Here is a 9389-nt window from a genome sequence, read left to right as displayed (position 1 = left end):
GTAAACATTTAATAGGCTTTATAATGCAAGTTACAGAATTCTAATATTCTCTTCCAGTACTAAGATATGAAATGTAGAGTGACAGGGTGTAGTTTGTGCCCACATGCCCTCTTTTCGCAGGCCCGGTCACAAATTGTTATCCCATCTCACGATTGATCATCTTGATTATGCACCTATCAATGTAATCCCCGACTACCACTAATACGGGCTGAGGTGGGGGAAGGTGGGGATTTGCATCACTGAAAATTACAATTCCCCACCCACTGGGGAAGTACTAGCGACGCAAACCCCGACCACGTCTCGACTTACAAACCCCGGGAATACTGGGGCTAAGAGGGGATTTGTGCGGTCGTGTGGCGTTAGTCTAGTGATGAGTTAGTTCGAGTGGATTCTAGTATGAAAGTAATAGCTAGCACCCGAGACACTCCTTCCTAAGCTGAAAGCACATACCTTTGCTGTCTGAGTGAATTTCTTTAGTGAAGACAAATCCCCACTATGTCGGGGAAATTTAGCGATCAATTCCCCCACCATCCCCGACCTTCCCCCACCCTCAGCCCGTATTAGTGGTAGTTGGGCATTACATTGATAGGTGCATTAGTGTCAGGAATAGGATCTTGAGTATCACCTCCATCTTGATCTCGTTGTGATCTTATTTGTTGTACTATTCTCTGAAATGACTCAGTCAAAAAATCAACAGTTTGACCTACAGGAGCTTCAGCCCCTTGATCATCTTCTTCATCATTCTGTTGAAGATGAATAGTAATATTATTTCCTTGCATTTACCATACCCAAGTTAATTGCACAATTAAAACAATGCAGACAATCAACACTATTTGCTAGACAAACATAATGATTCCAATACAGAGTCGATTGCCAAGTTACGTGAATTGTCATATAGTACAATAGTACCATAGGGATTATGAAGGTTTGGACTATTCTGGCCAATGCATCACTCTAAAACTATTCCTTCATTAAACATTGGCAGTATTAGTTAGGTAGAATTAAACCCAAACATGCATTCAGAGTGACCCCTAACCCTATAGTTTACCCCTCCAACAACATTTTAAAGCTGCTATATGTAAAAGTTGTAACATGGGCCACAAGGGATTTGCATGATATGTATGCCCGAAGCCTTAGGGCTGCAAACATACATACAGTATCATGCAAATCTCAAGTGCCCAACACATAACACAGGTTAATAGCCTGTTTACTCATGTCATTACGAGTGTAACCACTGGATTCGTTTTATATACACAGTGGCGGATCCCCCCCCCCCCCCTTCAAGAAATTGCATACAAGATCGAGATACTCTAATAGAGCAGTCAATTACTCTAATAAAGCAGTCACAATGTTCATGAGGCAGTGTAGCTTACCTATGAAGCTATAAATAGGATTTTATTTTACATAACAGACGTGATATAGTTGGTAAGGATAACTAGCTATTATTGTCGTGACCTTTTTTTTTTTTTTTTTTTTGGTCTTTAACTAGTTTTCAGCAAGTTTTTTTGGTCTTCAACTGTTTCTCAGAAAGGTGCCCCCCCCTCTTTCCAAACTCTGGATCTGCCCCTGATACATGCCTGAAAGATTATGGCTATATAAGCAGCACATAAAGTTGTAGCTACATTTTGATTAATGAATGGAAAAGTCCTAAGGATGTCACAGAAAAAGTCAAGTTGGGTGAATCTTGAGGAATTTACAAGTGTTTTAAGTGATCCATGTTTGAAAACGTGCCAAAATGCTAGTGAATGCACGGTAACATTAGTTCTCACCCTAGAATGGCAAGGATACAGAAACGCAATGCTTCTTGAAGCAAGACTCCAGTTCATACCTCTTCACACTGGTGACAGGGATACAGCTACGTAAATCTACACATTGAAATGTATCCTGGGAAAGTGGTTGCACTTCAAAAGAACAAGCCACTTTCATGAGTTTCATCAAAACAAGTAGGTATGGGTCTAAGTCCCTGAAATTAGGTTAGGTAATCCTAAGGCTGCAGCACATGTTGCTGTCAGACCTTCAGTGCTGGTCACTGTAAAGTGCTAATAATAATAATAATAATAAGTATCATCGTGTTATTTTTATAAAGGCTCAGATTATATGAGAATAAATTAATGCTCACGTGTCTCACGTGATAAGAGATTAGAGATTATCAACTTGGCGAATTGGCACTTGGAATGTGCATTCAATGTTAGACACTGAAGGATCAGTAGAGGTGCTGGGAGAGGAGAAAGTCGAAAAGTAGACCAAATAATACATACTATAGGACAATATATCATCAAGATCAGTGCTCTGCAGGAAACCAAATGGTTTGGCTCCAATATTTATCACATAGCAGGTGCAGTTGTGCTTACTTCAGGTGGGGGGTACCACCCTCAAATGAAGCTATGCAGAGGGGTGAAGGAGTAGCCCTTATACTACTTGGAGATGCTATTTCTGGTTGGGAGGCTGGAGGGAAACAATGGAAATCATGGAGTGCTAGGATGGTGTCAGCTTGTTTTAAGATTGGAGAGAAGCAACATGACTTTTTATATGTTGTGTCATGCTATGCCCATACATGGAGTTCTGTACGTGAAAGATCTTTTAGCTGGTCTAATGATCTGAAGCAACACAAATCTTTGGCAGAGAGATCACTGCCAATTGAACTTCAATATGGAGCTATTCAGTGCTCATTATGTCACCGTCGGCTTCGTAGCAGAGGAGGACTAACTGTATGCAAGTGTCAACCAGCTGAGTAGATATCTTAAGCTTCTTCTGTATGAAGACCACGTGACCTTTATGGTAGTGGAGAGGAGGAGGAGTGTGTGTGTGTGTGTGTGGGTGCGTGCGTGCGTGTGTGTGTGTACGTGTGTGTGTGTAGTATATACTGTAAGTGATATACCACGCTTTGTGGCTACGCTTACCATATAATATTATGGTGTAACTTCACACGTTCCATGAAATCCTTATCTAAACAGTAAACAAGTCTCCAATAACAACTGCCTAAATCAATCAACAATTACTGACCTAAGCAAGGAGAAGAAGCTTCAGTGAACTCTTGTCTCCTTTGTAGACAACTTGATAATTGTGACTAGGTGGATGTGGCACCACTAAAGTGTCTAAAACATTTGATCCATCAAGGATTTCTACTGATTTTGATCTCCAGCAGGTACTGTTTCACTATAAATTGCTATCTATAATCATTTCATCTATTGGAGTGTAGAATATAACAGTTTTAAAACGATTACTCAGAATATAACTTTCTCCCTCAAGCGTTGTGTATTCTCTGGAGGTTGTGTGTATATTTAGTCATAACTCTTGTAAGTATGTTATAACTATAATATATATCTAAATCAAAACAACCAAGCTGTAAGAAAAGAGTGCGGCCCCCAAAAAGGCCAAGGTGAAAAAAGATGTGAAATCCAAGGTGGCAGCCAAGAAATGGTTGTGATGGTAGGTTAATGGCAAAAATTTTAATTACGACAATTCAGGTGAATTTGGTATGATTCGGCAACACCTGAAGGTGCAATTCACCTGAATTGTCATAATTAAAATTTTTGCCATTAGCCTACCATCACAGCCATTTCTTGGCTGCCACCTTGGAATTCACATTTTTTTCACCTTGGCCTTTTTGGGGGCCGCACTCTTTTTTTATAGTTTGGCTGTTTTGATTTAGATAACACTTCTTTTTGTATTGCAAGCCACAAAGCTGGCCATATGGCTTTGATGCTTCATTTTAACTTGTTTTTTTTCCTTACTGCAGGAATTGTGGAACAAAGGAAGTAATTATGTGTATAGCTTTTGTCTGATGAAATATTGTATAATTATTTAACACTGAATGATGATTATCACATACTGTAGTTAACAAGGTAACTTCTTACATAACTGAACTGTAGCTGGAACTCTCATTGTTTATAGCTGAACTCTTTTCATGGTGATTTGTTTCTAGCTGAACTCTCTACAGGATGATTTGTTTCTATAGCTGAACTCTCTACAGGGTGATTAGTTTGCAGCTGAACTCTCTACATGGTGATTTCTTTGTAGCTGAACTCTCTACAAGGTGGTTTGTTCTAGCTGAACTCTCTACAGAGTGGCTGAATTCTCTACAGGGTGATTTATTTGCAACTTAACTCTCTACAAGATGATTTGTTTCTAACTGATTTCTTTATAGTGTAACCTGAACTCTCTACAGGATAGTTCCTTTGTAGCTGATCTCTCTAAGGGTGACCTGTTTCTAGCTGATCTCTCTACAGGGTGACTTGTTTCTAGCTGATCTCTGGATGACTTGTTTCTAGCTACTCTCTCTACACGGTGACTTGTTTCTAGCTGAACTCTCTATAGGGTTATCTTGAACTCTCTGCAGGATGATTTCTTTGTAGCTGCTCTCTCTATGGGGTGACTTGTTTCTAGCTGATCTCTCTACAGGGTGAACTTGTTTCTGGCTGAACTCTCTACAAATGATTTGTTTGCAGCTGAACTCTCTACATGGTGTTTTCTTTGTAGCTGAATTATCTACAAGGTGATTTCTTCTAGCTGATCTCTCTACAGGGTGATCTGTTTGTAGCTGAACCCTCTACGGGTGATTTGTTTACAGCTGAACTCTTTATATGATGGTTTCTTTGTAGCTGAACTCTGTACAAGGTAATTTCTTCTAGCTGATCTCTCTACAGGGTGACTTGCTTGTAGCTGAACTATCTGCAGGGTGATTTGTTTGCAGTTGAACTCTCTACATGGTGGTTTCTTTGTAACTTAACTCTCTATAAGGTGATGTCTTGTAGCTGATCTCTCTACTGGATGACTAATTGTTTCTAGCTGATCTCTCTATAGAGTTATAACTTTCTCTATAGAGTTATAACATGTTCGTATAGCTGAACTCTTTACAGAGTGGTTTTGTTGATTGGTTGCTGAACTTTCCAGCTACACAATAACTTGATTGCACTACAGAGTGACTTGTTTGTAGTTTAACTCTTTGCAGAGTGACTTACTTGTAGCTGAACATTCCATAAAGTAACTTGTTTGTAGCTGATCTAGATGAACTCTCTCCTGGGTAGCTTTTTTGTAGCTGAACTCTCTACGCAGTGACTTGTTTGTAGCTGAATTTTCTACAGAGTGACTTGTAGCTGAACTCTCTACAAGGTGACTTGTTTATAGCTGAATTCTCTTTAGTGTGACTTATAATGTTCTGAATCTCAACAGCAACATATTTGTAGCAGAACTCTCTACAGGGTGACTTGCTTGTAGCTGAATTGTCTATAAGATCAACTGTTTGTAGCTGAACTCCCTACAGAATAATTTGCGATGTAATATATAATTCTATAACGGAGTAAGTTATAAACGTAGCTGAATGCTCTATTAGGATGACTGTTCTATTAGAGTATCTCGATCTCGCATATGCTAAATGTAGTTGGCTTTGGAATCATAACTCAGTGGTTTGTAATCCGATTCTTCTGTACTACTTCAAGAACTTTCTATGACAATTATTCTAGCTACACTCCGATTTTCAGTTCACTGCTCTAAGCGGTTTGCCAGGTAGGCGTGAAAACTAATAGTTTTTTTATTTATAAAAACCCATCGCGTAATTGTTGGGTTTTGTGTCATATCTCGATGGCCTTTAACTGGATTCCTTTCAAACCACAAAAAAGGCACTCCTACGATAGTTACTCCATCTACATAGCAATTTTCAGCTCATTCCTTCAAGCAGTTTACCCTGTGGGCATGACAGACCTTCGATCTTATTTTAAACAAATAATCGGTCATAACTCCGTGAATGTTCATCGGATTCCTACCAAACTTCAGTGGCGTAGCTACACTGGGGCCTGTGCCCCACCGTCAGCTTTCCAGGCCCCACCGTCAGTGAATGTTGCAAGTCACGTGATTCGACGCGCGACGATTTCTCACAGCGTAACCACGCAGATTTTCATATGAAAATCATCGCTGCAGATACAATTTCATGTTATTTCGCTATTATTAACATCAGCGGACAAAGAAAATTAAAATTCCATTTAATGCCCGCTATCACGTGATCGCGAGTTCAAATGTGAATGAGTTGGAGGAAAGGTGTCAGTAAAATGAGGCTGTACGCATCGTGATTATAGATCTATCAAGTCAAGGTGATAACATACTACTCTATGACAGGTGTTGAGTGAGATGTTCTTGATAGAAGACGTGCAAGAGGTTTAATAAATGAAGTATTCCTTTTAATGCTCACTGCAAAATGGTTGTGAATATTGAGCTGCTAGTGATGCTAATAGTGGTTGGAGATTGGACCTATTATACTAAGGTGATTGTCCAGGTGATGAGGCACGTGCTACTACGCATTCCTTTTAATGCCCGCTATGGTTTAGCGGATCTCCAATGCTGATGTGTGACATGTTGCTAGCCGATTAAAATTTGGATGAAGAGTTAATCCATGAGTGCTGTGAAAGAAGAAATTAGGTAAAATTGCATGCTGATCGTATGCAATTTGGTTCATATTAAAGAACAGCGTATTTAACATTGGTTCAACTGATTATGGAATATGCCGCCCCAGTTTGGGATCCGTATTATAACACTGACATTTATAAGTTAGAAAAGGTGCAAAGAAGAGCTGCTCGATGGATTTTATCAGATTACTCCAGAAATAGTGTTACGTCATTATTGTCCTCTCTTAGTATACCTACATTACAACAACGTCATCAGTCATCAAGATTAACACTATTCTATAAAATAATTAATAATACACTACTAATCTCCATCCCCTCACATTATCAAAGAACTCAATTTTGTACCAGGCAACATCACCCCAATCATTTCATTCTGCCACAAGCAACCCTCAACACCTATAAATATAGTTAATATCCTAGAACTGTTAAAGACTGGAATGAGTTGCCAATTAATATAATAGAATCAAGTAACTTGGATGAATTTATTTACGTACTTAACCTTCACTACTGTAATTAATTATCAAATTGTATGTATGTATTTGATTGTACCATTTGGGGTTTTCACCCTCTGGGCAAACCAGCTGAGCTGACTGCCCAGTACCTAATCTTAAATCTAGATCGAGCAATAGCGTAGGTTGTAGGGTCAATTAGCTGCAGAAACAGCAGTGTAGCAGTATATTTAGCTAGCTAGGCACAACCATGCACTTTAATAAGATTTCTATATAAATGTGTAAGTCACAGTGAGATGGACTCGTATGTCGTGTATTTATAATTGCATGGAAGGACTTGATGCGAAGGTGTGCCCCACCTAGGCCCTACCATCACTAAAAGTCTAGATACGCCCCTGCCAAACTTGGTACTGAAATTCGCCTTAATGGGCCCTTTAAGTGTGCCAAATTTCAGCCTGATCAGAGCACACATTTCTGTTTTATGGTAGATTTTGAAAAGAGGTAGAAGTAGGCATTCCAGCCCGATTTTTTTAATTTGGAAAAATGGGCTTTTTATATGCTCAATAAATAGAGTGTTGATTGCCGATCTCAGAAATATATAGTTTGTTGGGTTGAAATTAGCTACTTTGGCATGCAGTGCTTAAAAACTGAAAAAAGGTACATTTTTTCTCCTGGGCTCCCCATACATTTTAAAGGGGAAAATGGCACAATTGAATCAGGAAGCCATCTAGCAATCTGGACTATCTTGAAGCTGCAGTTGCTTCTAGCTGTAAGTTTGTACATGTAATGAGAGTAACTTCAGATCTCAGCTTTCTTTGTATACTTTGTGGTGAGCAAATATGTTGGCTATTGCACACTTCTCAATACAATGGTGTATACCTATAGGCAAGAGGCTGTGTCAAGTAAGTAAAAAATCAAGTTAACAACTAAAGTGGAGGTGCCACAATGATGCAACAATACCTAAGGTGGAGTTGTGGTTTCAATTATGGTATTGTTGTGCCGACTTTGAAGTGGTTTATACTTTTGAACTGATGACACAGCCATCAGAAAATTGCTCTGGAGCTGAAAATCGCAAACCCGAGCAAAGTAACTACGCACTTTAAAGTAAGGACCAGTGACTACCTTCCACCCGACAGTACGTTTTTTAAAGTATTCTACATACATTATAAGGCTTAAAAAGATTACAAAACAACACAAACTTACCTACACGCACGATAAAACTAAGATTTTCATGATCAGCGTGTGGACAAACCCCACAGTGATTTTCATCCTCATTGGAGCTCGGACGACGGAGTAATCCCAAGTTAAATACGAGTTGTTATTTTGTGCCAGGGTTCTATTGGGGAATATATGGAGAATTTTTTTATTTAAAAATCTCGGATACTGGAATGCCTAGTAGAAGAAAAAAAAACCCAACCTTTGGCCGCTCGTATCTCGGAAATGGCTGAAGCGATTTTCTTCAAATTTGGAATGTGGACTCCCCTACCTAGTCGGCACTTTTGTAGCAACTTTGGTTTCAATTGGATAAGGAATTACGGAGCTACAAAGGTGTGAAAATCGCGTTTACTTTCTTCCTGTTAATATACTCACGGTGTGGCGCGCCGGCTTCTTGGGCGGCACAATAGCTACACTACCGTGTGTCTTGATACCACTAACACATTCATTGAGATGTCAAACTATATTAAGCGTGGCGAAATTCACAGCATACTAGTTTCACAGCCGAAAGAGTGTGCAGCCAATCCATTCTTAGCTCAACATTGTAAGAAGGTAGTAGTGATCTTAAGAATAAAGACAGGTAGTTTTCATTACTATTAGCCAGATGGTTTGCCCCAAAAATTTAGTATATTAAAACACTTCTATAAACAAGGCAAACACAACTTCACACAGCAATTCCACATACACAAAATACAAACACACACTGACACATGTGTACGTACACACATATTGACACACACATACGTGTGTACATACATACACAACCACGCATGCACACTACACAAACACACACGCACTATACAAACACAAAGCAAAAAAAAAGTCTACGGCAGCCATGTGAAACACATTGCTGCCCAGAAACCAGCACTGGGATGCCTGTACACGACTCAGACACTTGAGCCTCCTGGGACAGGGATAATAACCCACAGGAGGACTGTCCAGGTCTCTTGGAGAGAGGTTGCAGAGTTCAAAGTCCAAAACAACCCCAACACTGCCAAGCGAGACAAAGACAGATGGAAATTTGCTTCCCCAGTAAAATTCAGGTACCCATTGATGATACAGCTGGGTGGGCTGCTTCTCCAAATGACACCAGGCCACCAGGTCCCCAACATACAGCTGGGTATACTGGAGCAATGTGAGTAAAGTTCCTTGCTCAAAGAAACAACAACAGCAAACTGACATATCCAAGCATGAAACCAGGCCGGCAGGGGCGGATCCAGACGTATAGAAAGGGGGGGGGTCAAAAATGAACTGAGGCACTACATTTTCTCTGGTTTGATAAGGTGAGACGAAAAAAAAGGTCACAGCCAGCTGACAATAGCTGCCC

This window comes from Dysidea avara, chromosome 8, assembly GCF_963678975.1.
Source record: "Dysidea avara chromosome 8, odDysAvar1.4, whole genome shotgun sequence".
Classification (NCBI taxonomy): Eukaryota; Metazoa; Porifera; class Demospongiae; order Dictyoceratida; family Dysideidae; genus Dysidea; species Dysidea avara.
The sequence above is the reverse complement of the archived record's forward strand: the minus strand, read 5'-3'. Positions refer to the sequence as shown.